This window comes from Melospiza georgiana, chromosome 14, assembly GCF_028018845.1.
Source record: "Melospiza georgiana isolate bMelGeo1 chromosome 14, bMelGeo1.pri, whole genome shotgun sequence".
NCBI lineage: Eukaryota > Metazoa > Chordata > Aves > Passeriformes > Passerellidae > Melospiza > Melospiza georgiana.
The window spans coordinates 9,672,930-9,687,900 of record NC_080443.1 but is presented as its reverse complement, the minus strand read 5'-3'; the positions used below and the strand labels follow the sequence as shown (position 1 = coordinate 9,687,900).

General features: G+C 37.9%; 1 long non-coding RNA gene across 1 annotated transcript in view; it reads left to right on the top strand.

The window, feature by feature from the left end:
• The window catches only part of LOC131089340 (uncharacterized), a 120,506-nt gene that overhangs the window by 90,217 nt on the left and 15,318 nt on the right, over positions 1-14,971 (top strand). Inside the window, exon 3 of the long non-coding RNA XR_009115242.1 lies at positions 7,264-7,371. This is a non-coding gene — a long non-coding RNA (uncharacterized LOC131089340). The remainder of the gene's footprint in view (positions 1-7,263; positions 7,372-14,971) is intronic.

The following is a 14,971-nucleotide window of genomic DNA, read 5'->3' as shown; positions in this document are numbered from 1 at the left end:
TGGAAAGCAGTATGAAATGTCTCAATACATTTGATTTTCAATGAAATAATAGACTATCACTTTACAAGTTCTAACATAAATGGAATCGTTTGAAAGCTATCAACCTGTACATGTGCTGTAATAGACAGAAACCTACTTTTTCAAGTCATCTGGTTGTCAGTGGACTTGAGAAGGAAGCACTGCTTTTCACATGCATGTGGTCCTTGTAAAGCTGCTGGTTAGCAACAGTTTACAGTTTAAAAACTCAAGAAATGAGCAGTATGTGCTAATGGAACACCAGAAACAGGAGGGAGAGGACAAGTGTCACTTGTGCTTGTTCCGAATGTGATTTTCCCAAGAAAATAATAATAATTTAACTCATTTCTTAAGCAGGGGAACAAATGCCTGTGTGTCTTTCTTGATACAGCATCTTATTCCTTTTCTGCTTCCTGTTCTCTCCCGCTGTCTGGACCAGAGCTGTGCCAGGTACAGTGGCTTGTGCAGTCACCTAATGCTGGGCTCACCTCCTACAGCACAGTTGGTGAGTGAATTCTATATCTACTTTTGTCCAAAAGCATCCAAATTGAATATTTATTAAAATTACAGGTTTTAGAACAGCAGTGACTCAAACTTTTGATTTTAAAAGAGAGAATCTGTAATCCTGAATTGACTTGCAAGCAAATGTTAGTTTAACAAAAAATCCCTTTCTGAATTCCTCACTTCTGCATTTTCACGATGAGGTCCTTCCTCCCAGAGTGGCAGGGAATATCCATGCCTGCCGTGGTCTCATCTCCTTTGGTCATGTCAGAGAAGGTATGGGAGCCTGGCTGTCTGTGGAAGGGCCAAGTTTTAATCCAGGCACCTTTTGTCTTAGAAGAATGTGGTATCTAGTGCTTGGTCACTTGCTAACAATTGGGAAAGCAGAATCTGGCCTAACTTGTAATAATAGTTATTATTAAATTGCATGGTGGGCCAGAGTCTAATTTTACTCTTATTTTATAGAGCCATTGCATTTAATGGAATTGCTCCAAAATTCTCACTGGCATAACTGTGAGCAGAATTAGGCCCAATAACTGTCATGTAAAACAAAGTCATTCCATCTTGTAAACCATAAAGCAGGTTACATGGTAGTTAAGTGTGGGCCAAAAACATTAATCTTTCAGATGATGTGTTTAATGGCAGCCTTGGATGCTTGCAGTCAATTAAAATTTCCTGGCACATTTTCATAGGACAAGGAACGTTTGTTACTAATCATGTCCAAAAGAAATTCTAGCTGGTGTAATTGTATTTTACTCAGCTAAAATTGCCTTTGTGCTTATAGTTAGGTTGTTATTCTTCACTCTGTCTTTTAGAAAACCCACACAATTGTGGAGTTATTTTGGTGCAGAGGATAGCTGTGCTATCACCCAGAAGCAGCATAAAGCAGAGTTTCTCTAACTCTGTGCTGTTGAGCTGCAAATTGTCTCTAAAGTCTAAAATTGTGAGGGAGAAAGGAAGTGTCATGATTTCTGTTTTAATATTTAGGGACAGAATCTCTGCTAATATAAATTACAGTAGATGAGTTGAAACATCATTTAATTGATCTGCCTTTTATCTCTTAAAATAATGTACATTTTAATTGGCCATGCCCCTTTGGTTTTATTACTCCTACCTATAAAATACAATATTTTATGACACTTTGGTCTAAAAAGATAAGAAAAGAACATACAAGCTATTACACTTTTTCTTGTTGTTTCTCCTTGTGTAAATCCTGAACTTGGTCTGAAGTGACTCTGAAACACTTCAGATCAGTTACCATAGCAGTAAAACTCCTTTCAATATACCTCTATTTCTGCCTGTTTCTTTGGGCAATCAAATCTGCACTTTTTTGAATGCTCATGGAAGATAATGTGAATTTTCCCAGCCATTGGGAAGGTGGGGCAGTGTTACCATGCTAAGGGATTTATGCCAGATTGAGAAAATGCCCCACATGAGTTTCCAATGGATCCGTGGAGAGCAGTGTGTTCCTTGCATGCCCTGTGGGAAAGCCTCTCAAAGCTGTGGATATGAGAGATCAGCAAAGAGTTTAAGGGAAAGAACAACAGCCAACTCCCAGAGCTACAGAGTGGCTCAAGAAAATGCGGTGCTCTTCCTCTCAATGAGTTATATGTTATTTTTATATACTTTTACTTTGCTCTCTCTCACAGTGGTGTGTGCTGGGAGGGAGCAGCTGATCAGTTTTATGAGAATATGTTGGGAACATGAGTCAAAATGTTCCAGCAACCTCCAGATGCATCCACAGACAGAAATCTTCACTGCGCTCTATTAAACAAAAAAGCCCTCAGAAACTGATATTGCTGGTACTAAAGTCTGGTGATGTTCTAAAACATTCTGCACAGGCTTATAGGCATTGGAAAAAGCCAAAGGAGGTGCATGTGAGGCAATACCTGCATATTTTGGTTAAATATATCAGGAAGCAAGAGTGCTTGTGATCAAGCCAGAAAATTGAATGTAAAGAGTGTTTTGGGCTTACCATCTACAGGTCTCCTAACTTGAAATATTTTATTTTAGGATTTCAGTTTCACAATACTATATACTTGGCTTCTCCTCTTCAAGTCCATAACAAATTATTTGCATGCTGTGCTGGGATTAAAAAATAATAAAATAAAACTTGAGAAACAGCTCTGTTAGCTCTTTAGTTTGACTTCAATTTATTCTCAAACTCAGCCAACAAACACAGTCCTCCTACACTTGTAGAGCTTCTGGTTTTTCTTGGCCCATGCAGCCCTTTGTCCTCTGGCAAAATTTCACTGGAAACTTCATGCAAATACCGTTTGATCTTTACCAACTCATCTCAAGGAAGAGGACTCATGTTTTAGCTTCTTTTCCCTCTCTGCAGAGAGGAAAACAAGGTAGAAATTTTATGTGGGGAAACAACTGTGTACAGGTCTGGTCTCAAGCAGCTCAAGAATTCTTGGACAGCTGTGGCTGTGTTCCATGTTCTTCACGGAGGCGTTACCAGGACACCAGTGGCTGTGATAAGTGTAACGGGGTCTTACTCTATCTTCTATCTGTGCTTTCCATGCAGTTTATTCAAACTCTCACCCTCTCCAGACTGAGGGGGCTCTGAAAACTTCCTCTTTATGAAGTTCAGTTCATTGTCTTGTATGAATAGGAATCAGTGCACACCTGTATAAGAAAAACCCTAGGGGACTGTGGCACTTGGTTTTTGATCACTGCCACCCTTGCTGATCAAATTGTGCTTATGTCAAATCAAATGTTCTTTCACTCTTTGGAAATTTAAAATAAATTCTCCAAGCTCTGACTCCAGAATGGTTCTGAGACTAAGGAATAGGGGAAATGAATGAAAACACAGAAATTTAAAAGGCTAAAAAATAGGAAGGATTGATGCAGAAACACAAGTGTCTCTGACATCAAGATTAGCCATGAGACTTGTCCTGCTGCTTCTGAGAGAGACAAACTCCACAACCACCTACCCAGCTTCTGCCTGGAGTCATAACTGTGGGGAGAAGAGTGCAGCAGTTTGGCTGATGCTTTCCCTCTTTGCCTTTTTTATTTTCCTCCTGCACCCTTTGACAGCAAATTTCCATTGGCTGCAAGACTTTAGGTTCCATTCTTCTGCCTGTGGCCAACTGATCCCAAAGTATCTGCCTGCATTTGCCTCCCAGCATCCTTGTGGTCTCACTATTCTGACTTCTGCTGCTTGCTCATGAGGAAATTTTGATTATGCCAGGTTAATTATCCTTTAATCAGAGAAATCTGCATGTCTGGTCAACCTTTTTTTTTTTTTTTCCCTGATATCTAGGTGGCAGAGCAGTGTCCAAGAAGAGAAGAGGAATAGTTTGGAATTTGTTAAAGGGAGAATGAGGCCGTGAAGAGTTTGTGCTGTAAGGGGCTATGGAAATTTAGCAGTTTACCTACACAGAAGCAACCTAAAACATGGTTTAAATACCTTTAGTAGTAAAATCAGGATGCTGTCATGGATTGTATTTTCTAAAATATGAGGTAATTATACAACACAGGAACATTCAAAAACATACTATTAATTATTATTAATACAAATGAATAAATACACAGAGTTCTAATTGCCAGCTCTCAGAATTCATCTTTGTTTAAGGCTTAGAAGAGTCTGACTCAGGCACAAACTCCTCCTGTTAGTAATTCAAGCAGTTTTTAATAGTGCAAACTGAGTTCTTTTTAAAGATTGGTGTAAAGTTCTCTTTGATTTCAGATATCTTCAAATATCACACTAGATATGTATCCCAGATATCTGAGCTGTGTGGGAAATGGGTATGCTCTAACTTACACAATGTTTTGGAAAGGCAACCTGAAACAGGAGATTTTCAGATATTACAGTGGCAACCAAAGGAGTGTGGGGAGCCAGGCAGGCAGAAGTATTCTTTAATTCAGTGGCTGAGCTTAAAATGAAAAATTGTCAATTTTCTGTTTTAGCGGGGAGAAAAAGTTATTTGCTTTTTGTTCACCTACCATGGGGAAATTGTTAAAAAAAACCAAACAAAATTAGCAAACTAAATTAAAAATATAAGCTTGCTATCCAGTATACATTTTCAGATAAAATGCATTTCTCTTTAGACATCTTGGCTAAACAGGAAATGTTCCTATCAGTATTCCAGTCACTGAAGTTGTCTTTTTCTTAAAATATTTTTGCAAGCAAACCAATAGGGCAGTTTGGATAGATTTAGATTGGTGCATCTTGTTAATTTTTTCAGTTTTAAGAAATAATCAGATCCTTACTTCTGGAATGTGGGAGAGAATTGTATAATTCTGGGCTTGGGCGATCCAGTCCACAGAAGGACATCAAGCATGGTTTGTTCCTTTTATAAACAAGTTATTTGCTCTTCTTGTATCATTGCTGATTCTTTTGGGCCATTAAAAAGCTTTTTAAAACTATTAAAGCCTCTTCACTCTGTCTTCAAAACTTCCACAAAACTGCATCTTTGTTTTATGTGGTCAGCATTTACTCCCTAAGGTCTTATTGACCTTGGCAGTGTTGGAAATCATATTTTCACATGCATGAATTACCCTTGACTAATTTCTCTGGTACAGTTTGCACATAAATAACCTTCCTTTGGCAGTTGCATTTTTTACTTTTCACTTGTTTATTTTTAAGAAACATGGTGTGAATGCGTGTGTGGAATATACTGGAAAGTGTCTCTCTCTTTGAGTTTGGATAAGATTGTACATTATTGCTCTCCTTGAATGTGTTAATGCTAGATGGAAGGAAATTTTTTTTAGTCCTTTTTTTCAAATTTCCCTTTCAGAATCATACAATTCCCAGTGACTTTTGATGTTCTCCCCCACAGTAGTTAAACTCTTCTAAGAAAAGAGTGAAATGAATTTTCTCCTTGTGACATGGGACACACTCTATAATAGCCCTCCCTATTTGATTAGCAAACACAAAAAAGATAAAGGTTCAGAAAGATTTGGAATTTGTAAAATTTGACTTCCAGTAGAAAGTCTGCTAGGACTGCAGACCCTGCAAGTGACTACAGCAGACAGCAGCCCAGGAGAGAAATCCAAGAACAGAATTTCACTCTCAGTACCTGAGCATCAAGAAAACATCTTATGCTGTGTAACTGAGTGGTTTCCAGACTGGGAGTGTGGAATTGGAGCACTACACACATTTCCCACTTTTGTGTTGGATGTAGGATGTGGCTCTGGCAAAACAAGCAGCTTGACATCCACAGGGAAGATGAAAAAAATGTTGGAAAGTAAAATTCCTCAGTCCAAATTCAAGCTCTACAGCTGAGCCATTATGCCCTGGTGTGTAAAAAAAAAAAAAAGCATTGCACTGGAGAATGTGTTAACTGCCGTGGCATTGTAAAACTCCTGAGATTTGGGTGCTTTCTGAAATATTTAACAGTGCTAGCAGAAAGCAGGTAACCTTTTAATTCACTTCATGAAGGTAAACCTTATGTAACTGTAAGCAAAAAGAGAATGGTAAGGTGAATTTCACAGCAGGTAGTTATTATTGACTCATTCAGCTTTTTGAACCTGTGCCTTTTACTGGCCTGTTAGAAGTGGGGTGAATAATTTGCTGGGTCTCTGATACAGTGTTTGCAGCCATCTGTAGTTACAGTGAATATTTCCTTAGTGATGCAACTACAGAAAACATGGGTGAATGCACTACAACATTGTCACCGTTCATGGAGCACTAGCTGAGGTACAACCCTGTAATGTGTTTTCTACACATAATTATAGAGTAAGAATAGAATGTTTCCTTCTCACTTGCAGACATATATTTTAAGTTCCCTTTACAATGTTCTCACCAGAAATTTTCCTAACCTTTGGCCAAAACTTTTTTGACAGCAGTATGAGTTCCATTGTCTAATTATTGAATTGTGTTTGAGATGGAAACAACACCTTCATTTTCTGACAGCATTTTCAGAAAGTGTGGCACCATCCCAGCACTACCTCGTGCTCTGTGGCAGGGACTGGCAGAGGATGCTCCTTCCATCCTCCCAGTGCTGCCTGTACCTTGGAGCAGCATGCAGAGCGCCTGGGCCTTGGTGGCTCTGCTGGCTGAAGGACAAAGTCACCAGAGCAATCTCCTCATTCTCAGTGTGAATGGCACCTGTGTAACACTGAAATTCTTCAAAGAGGCACAGAAGCAATACTTAATATCAATGACCTGAGTATTTCAAGCAGAAAAGATCCATCAACTATGAGCCCTGTTCAGCTTTCATATGAGGAATCCTCTTTCCCCATTCAAGATTTTTTTACAAAGTGTTGATGCCTTTTTATCCAAATGTTATCCTGTGGACTTTCTTTTGTGTTCCTATCTATAATTTCTGCTGATCATCTTTCAGATCTTTTACTTTGTTAAAAAGAAAACAAGCCTTTTCTGTGACAATCCAATATAAAGAATAATCTAACAATGGGAGCCTGGAGGCAAAAGTCCCCTTGTGTTAATATGCTTGTTACAGAAATACAACTTTCTATGAAGATTGAAGCCCCAGTTTATGGGATTGGAATCTTCAGTCTAAGAAACCACTGTTTTACTGGGATTTTCACTGCTAGGGCTGTACACTAAGTACATTGGTTATGTGTTCCTTAAAGGCCTTATCTTTACCTGCCACATTATAAATTATCTCCTGTTTGTTATCTATTTTGAAGATTGCTGGAAACTCTTGAGAACTCCTTGTATTGCCTGTAAAGTGCTGTCAGTGTGGCACACCTTTTGTTCTTTTTAGAGAAGCCATAGGATAATAGCAAGCTGGCAGTGGATAATTTTCTAATTGTGTGGTTTACTCCCCATTTCAGAGGCCCACTGGCAGTTTCAGAGTAACAAGAGGATAAATGATGCTGATCTTTCTCCACACAATGACACCTTTAAGAGAGAAAGTTACAGTCCAAACCACATGCATTCAGGTAAGGATCCTATGTAAATTCTATTTATAAAACCCTGATGTAATTAATGCTGTATGGAACACTGGTGTCAGGGTGAGGTCTGTAGTTGTATCCTTGGAGTGATGCTGTTCTTCATTTCTATGCTCTGTCTGAGAATTCTTAACATGCATTTCCTCCTAGCCCAGATAAGCACACAGAAGGATTGCCACACTTTTTACAGGTGGGAATTTAAGTCATTGCCTCGAGCTACTTAGGAAATCTGAAGATTGAAGAGACTTCCCTGTCCCATCCCATGCTCTAAATTACAGAACCAGCTTTCTTCCTTAATTTTTTGTAGCTATCCAAAATCATCCACAAAAATAATTTACTCAATTTCTCAGTGAAATGGAATTCATAGATATACAGAAAAGGACATTTAAGTCTTTCTGCAGTTACACCTAATTACTCAGGCTCTTGAATATGCATTGCAGAAGTGCTCAGCTTTAATTGCCTTACTTCTTGTTGTTTGATTAATTTGTATTGTTGTAGCATTGATGTTGTCATTGTTCTACTTAAAATAATTGAACAACAAAACCTTAAAATTCTTTGCATGTGGTGCTTGTAAATTTACACCTAAAACCCCCTGAATATAATGTTCCCATGCCACCTAAAGAGGAGCAACCCACACATGCCAGTGCAAACATCATTCCATTGTAGTGTTTATCACAATGAAATATTGGGGTTTTCCACTGAGCTATGTGTTCTGAGCAAGATGCAGGAGAGCCTGGGGCTGTGTGTGATCAAAAGCTTCACACAATCTGACAGGGTCAATGAGTTTTTCCAGGCAATTTAGACAATTTTCTGTGTGTAGACAAAAATACCTGGATTTCTCCTTAGCGTTTATCAAGGTAAGCTTCACAAAGTATTTCAGAAATCCCTTCCTTCCTTTCTCTCCTTCCTTCCTCCCCTCCTTCCAGTAATTTAGCACTGATGAACTCTTCCATACATCTTTCTTAAGGTCAGCATGGTCACAACCACTTCTCTAGTGTTTAAACAGAATAGCATTAGCTATTAGCTATAGAATCCCTCCTAGTCTCTGCTGCACACAGCTCCTCCCAGAGTGTGATGCAGGATACTCAGCATGGTTGGCAGCCCTGTCTGCAAACAGCACGGCAAAAGTTTTTCCAGTTGATGAAGGCAAGGTGCTACAATTAAGCCTCACAGCGCAGCAGACACTGCTGAAATGAGTTTCACTTCTTAGACTGTTCTAAGAGTTCACCATCACAGCTCGTCACTAATCCCTCTTTACACTCCTGAAGTGCAGCTTGGATTTAGAACTTTCTAATGTTACACTTTTCCATGCTCCTGTGTTTCAGTCGTTTTTTGGGGTTTTTTAAGTACGTAAACCTGGCCAGATTTTTTTTAAATACTTGGCATTTTGGTATAGGACTATTAAATATAGTGAGGTTTGAAGTACAGTTTGGAAGGCACACCATGCTTGCAGGCCTGGTTTGTGCAGTGCATCAGTTTTTGTGCATCTGAAGTGAAGCAGTATTGTGTGCAGAGGTTTTGTGGGACATGAGGCTACATCATACTATGTCTTCCCATCCTACTTGAATAGTGGTTTTTTAGTTTTGATGTTTAGGTTGCAAAGTTTCTGAGCCTGACTTCCATTCAGACTGTGCTGTGATGCTACTGGATTTAGTTACACGATTGCAATTAAAGAGAAACAAATAGGGCTTCATTTGTTGGTAGTGGAGAAATCTGCTTAATCATAGAGTCAGTACCTGTATGGTTCATACAAGAAAAGGGGAAACAGGTAATTTCTTTATGGTATCCATGAAAACTGAAAGTGGATTGCTGGAGGCTAAACTTCTATTCTTAATGCTGTCACTATTACATTGTAGATAAAATTAGAGGAATAAATTAAGGTGTAATAGTGATGACTGAAATTACTAAATTTCCCTATTTTGAAATTTTTATTTATACTTCCAAATACAATCAGAGAGTAAGTGTTTAGGGGCTAATGTTCATTCATTCAATATGTCCATATGCTGATAGATGAAGATGCATTTAATGAAAGATGGCAACATTCTGACAGCTGGAATGTTTGTGAGGAAAAGGACAGGTTAAGGTTTGCTCTTGTGACTTTAATACTCTCATTCTTTCATCTTGAACTGCTTAATTTGGAAACACTATGTTCTTCCAATGAAATAATAATTTAGTATGCTGTGCATCTTCTCTTAATACATCTGCTGTCTAAAAAAGCAAGGTGGAAAAAAGCAACAAATAAACCCAAGGAAATTGTATCAGTAGCACTTAGTTTTACATCCCATTTAGTGCAAAGACAAAGCAAATCAGCCCATAACAGAAATAACCTAAAAGAAAATGAATGGATCTAGAGAAATGGCCCATCTAAAGCACTAAGTGGGATATAAATAAGAATTTCACTGGTTTCATAGGAGGATCCTAGAAACAGTCCTTTCCCAAGGTAAAACTTAAGTTTTTGGGTATATTTCCCATTAATAGATGGTATCTAACTGAGAACTCAAGTACTGAAAAGCTGGATGATGGTGGCAGTGTAGATCACTATTCTGTACTGTAAATATACATTATAAGGTCATTATTTCTTCATTTTTATCACCCTTCTCTGTGGTCAAACTCTTCCTTGAAGATCCTTTGGGAAGGAAAAAAAATTGTACTTTCTTTCATCATGAGTCATTTGGCTGCATTAAGTTTTAACAAAAAGCAAAATAATGATAAAAATATAATTTATTCTCAGCAGAATCAGAAGGCTGTAACAGGGAATTCCCTGCGTGCCATACAGAACCTCAAGCAGGTTTCCTTGTTTCCAGCCATCACTTAGAGCATACCCAGCTTGGTGGATCTTATAGTAAACAAGGTACAATCTGGGCATTTCACACACAGCTTCTGGAAGGAGCTGCTCTTTGGGAAATGAACTCACATGTGAGCAGCCACATTGTGCTGGAAGTGGCACCATTAATTTGTGAAGGTTTTGAAGATGACCTTTTCAACAGGGAAATTTCTCCCATTCTCATGTCCCCTCAGTGCTGTGTTTTCAGCTAAATCAGGTTTGGTGTTCTTCTCTCTCACAGGTTTGCCCCAGCCTCCTTGACTTTCAGAGCCATTCAGCTCTGTAAAAGTGCCTTGCTAAATTATGCCAAGACAAATACCAGCAGAACTGTATCCATGCTAGGAAATTGCACCAGTGTAACTATAAACTGAGATAGTTAAATCAGCACTGTGTGTAGACATAAGTACTTTGCTGGATTTTAGTCAAAACACTTTAAAAGTAATGTTAAATTTTGGTTTTGTGCCAGCTGTGGGCCAAACTGAACCACCTGTATTCATATACTATGCTCAGCCATTAGTACACTTCAAGTACATTCAAAGTTTAAGACAAGACAAAGTCCCACTGAAGTAATTTAAAACTCAAGGATATGCATCTGCTTAACCTCTTTCCTGACTCAGGAGGGACTTAGACATGTACTTAGACTTACACACTAACATTTTCTGCTGAATAAGTACCTTTATTTTTTAAAATGGCAATAATGAAATTCTAATTTTGAAGGTAATAGGAAAATTCCTAGATTCATTCAGCCAAAGATAATTGCTGTTTGGAGAGCTTTACATGCTCACAGTAAAAAAAGTAGGTTTATCCAAGGGAAAAAAAATACCTCTTTAAATGAGCACAACCTACAACACAATATTATTTTTATTAACATGTATGCTGTAATGCTAAAGGCTGGTATATGTTTGACTCAACCCAATAATCACACAATGTAAATGATACTCAAACAAGAGCTTGAATTATTCTTTGCACTGCAAAGATTAATTAACCAGAAGGTTGTTTCACACCATTCTTCAGGGCAAAACATATCATTTGCTCTAAGGCTACAGCCTCTTTGCCTTGCCAGAGTACTTTAAAATCGTTTTGAAATTTCTTTTTTGAGAAGCAAGGAATAAATTATTCCCCAGGACATGTTAGGTAGTACAAATTCCACCAGTAGAGCAACTTGAAAAGTTGTGAACTACACAGCTGACTCTTGCTGGGCCACAGGCCCTCCCAGGATTTTCCATTTCAGTCAATTCCACTGGAGCAGAATTTCGGATTTGTACACTCAGGTGAGCTTCACTGGCCAAACACATTAATGGTCCTCTCCCAAATGTGAGACATTTCCATCCAGTGCCACACCTTCAAGAATATTTCTTCTTCCTCTCATGTTTTGTGTTTGGATGATTCTGTTTGATATCATAATTAAGCCTGTAGAATCTGGTTTGTGACACACCATAAATACTTTTTGTTCTTTCCATATGATGCACTGATATCTTTTCTGTTAAAAAAGGGTATCCAACAGTCTGCAGAAGAGAGGGCTTTATGAAATCACCTTCTTATCAAATCATTAGATTTCATGGTCCAAGCTCTTTGGTAGGCTCTTGGGAGTAATATTTGTGTGGTACCAAAGGAATTCACATTGCTGTGTTTTCATTTCTGTAGTCTGGATGACTCAAAACTGGCTTTTTAGGAGTGCTGGAATTTCATTCAAGCTGCAGTATGTGCTTACACAGATCACTGTGAGATTTTTCCCTTTCTATACAAAAGGCAAAACAACTTTTCAATTTTTATTTTTCCTTTCCCACAGCTCTGTTCTTCACTGAAAACATGATAACATTTGAGCAATGAACAACATGGCATTTTAACATTAATCCTTAATGTTATTGAAATGTTTAAACCTGCATATTTTTCACTGTCTCATACACCATTCTAATTTCTTTTACTCTGTTAAATTCAGACGTAATTTAGGATGGAAAAATACATTCTAGAATTACACCTGGAGCATGTAGTATTAGTATGACTTTTTCAAGGCATGACAGTGATGTTTCTACAATCTATACATATTGATTTAGGCTGATAATAAACAATTTGATTAGGCTCTATCTATAGGCTGTCATTTCAATCACTGTCACTGTTCCAATAGAGTGGAAGGCAGATAGCAGACACATATGGCAAGATTTCTCAAAATAAAAACTCTGGCCTGATTAGAGCCCTAGGTTCAGTGAATTGGACAAGACAGCTCAGCTGCCAGGTTATTAACTCCCTCAGAAAATACTCTGCCTTTTCCCCGGGGCCAGCCTGAATATTCTGATCTGGATCGATAAGCAATCTCCGGTGTGTACAAAATGCCAGCTAGAATCATTTGTCTCAGTGCAGTCTCCTTACAAAGGATAAAACACCTGCAGTATATGGCCTCCTCTCCCTCCTCCCCACCTTCCCCCTTTTAACTAATGACCCACAAAGAGGGAAGAAGTAACCGAATCTGTTCCATCATCAGGAAGGCTCTCTCAGGTTTGCTTTAATGATCACGATGGCTACCTTTCAATCTTGCAAAAATTATATCAGTCATGGTTTCCCTGTGGCATGTTTATGTAAGTAATGCGAACCACAATGTAATGACAAGTGTACAGATGTCATTGTAAGAGGGCCCTTGGCAAGAAGATATCTCAGAATGTCAGAATTTTAATAAACCCTGGACTGCTGGTAGGATTCTCTTTGGTGGTTGTCTTTTATATTTGTAATGTGTGCTGTGATCTCTTGCTCGGGCCTGAGATTTTTCAAGAGTGTTTAGTAACAAAGGATATTTCACAATTGATTAGAGCAGAATCATTCTTTTCCAGAGTGGTGGTGTTTTCCCAATCCATTACATATCTGTGGTTTTGTCTGTAGCTGTGCTGGATTGTAGCCATATGATTTGTACTTTCCTTAGATGCCAAAAAGGAGTTTTTTATCAGTGAATTCAGAGCCTTTCAAAGCTTTTGGATATTTTTTCCACATGTTGACCTATTAATAAGCCCCCCTTGACTCAAATAAAAATCAAATATCTGCAAAGTACGAGAAAACCCACAAACCTCCAAGTTTCTCTCCTTTATTGGTTATTTATTACACCTGGAGTCACAGAACCCCCTATTGAACAAATCTGTAGCTTCACATGTCCCGTGCTGTCAAGAAATAAAAGCTGAATATCCTCAGCAATCTACACAGAATTTACTGTGCAAGTAACAGGTATGACACTGAATAGTAACACTGAATACCTGTGTCTGGGTATGGATTAAGTCTTTCAGGAACAGAGGCCCGTTCTGACTTATTTTTCAAGGCTGTAGATCTAGCTCCTCATCCAGCTATTAATGACAGCATCATCCTGACCTCAGTTTAGGTAACACTTCACATCTGTATGCCTATAGAAGGCTTACCTTGAGTTAATGTAAACTGAAATCCATGCCTAGTTAAAAAATGTTTTTTATGTCATGTTTGCTTATGATAAATTATATAAAAGCATTTTATGTTTGTACTGCCATCACTTGGAAAAGGAAGGTTTGCATTTACTCTCTGTCCTCCTTTACTGCATGTGGTGCCTTGCCCTTATAATGTCAAGAAATTAGAATATTGCCTTCCAGATAGCTCCCTTCATACCTGCTATCCAAAACTTCAGGAACTAAAGATGCTTTTAAAAAAGAACAATGTAAGGAACAACTTTAGTGAATTGATTTCCCAGTGTAGAAAGCACATTTCCTATCAAGACACTTATTAGAATGTTTATCTCAGAGAAAATGCCCACAGATTATATGAAAAGCTGATGTTATGTTAATTCCCATTATTATATACAGATGATATTGAGGAAGATGGAACAAAGTGCCTTTAAACCAAAGCTGATGACATTTTTTTTCTTGTTTGCTACAGTTTTATTGTAGTGAAATATGTTCATTTTAGCAGTGGAAAACTGCCCTAAATAGACAGCATAAGAGCAATAAGATGTCACATTGCAGAGCACAATTTAAAAATGATGTGCTCTAGAAGTAAGGCTTTTAGACATTTTGGTTTATGTATTAAAAGTTCCCACAAATTTGATTGAGAATGAGCCTTTGATGGATATTTGTTGCAGTTATGCTGCATTAGACTCGATTTATCCACCACCTCTCATTGTTGCTATTGATTGATTTTTAAATTAGATGAAGGCAATCAGTAAATACCACCCAATCAAGTCCTAAAAACATACAGGAGATTAGACAATTTAGGGTAATCAATGAAAATATTCTGTGATTTGCTACCACTCAATTTTGACCATAAATTATGACCATAACTTGCAAGTTAGTCAGCCATAAAACAAGTGGATGTGACAAGAAAAACTACAAGAAATGAATTAAGGAGATGAAGAGGAACCACTAGTGTTATCATTTAATGAGACAAAATTACTCTTTATACATATCTGGCATTTCTAGTTGAGTCTTGCCAGCAGTATTGAAGTACCAGAGCACTAACACTTCTCTTATTTTTCTAGGGTTTTTGTTTTGGGGCTTTTTTTGCAATATAAAAACTGTTCTTTTGTGTTACAAATCAGTTTGAACAATAACTCATCTACCTAAGTTTGTTGCAGCAAATAAATTAATGTAATTTTAGGTTTAAAGCCTGCTGCTTGCTAAAACCCCCCGCCTTCATCTCAGGCACTTGCAAAGACTAATTTTAAAGTCACACTTCTACATGGTGTTATATTCTATAAACTTTAAAATGTAGCAAAAATTTAAAGGTATTTTAGACCAACACTTTGAAGAAGCTGTGCTCATACAC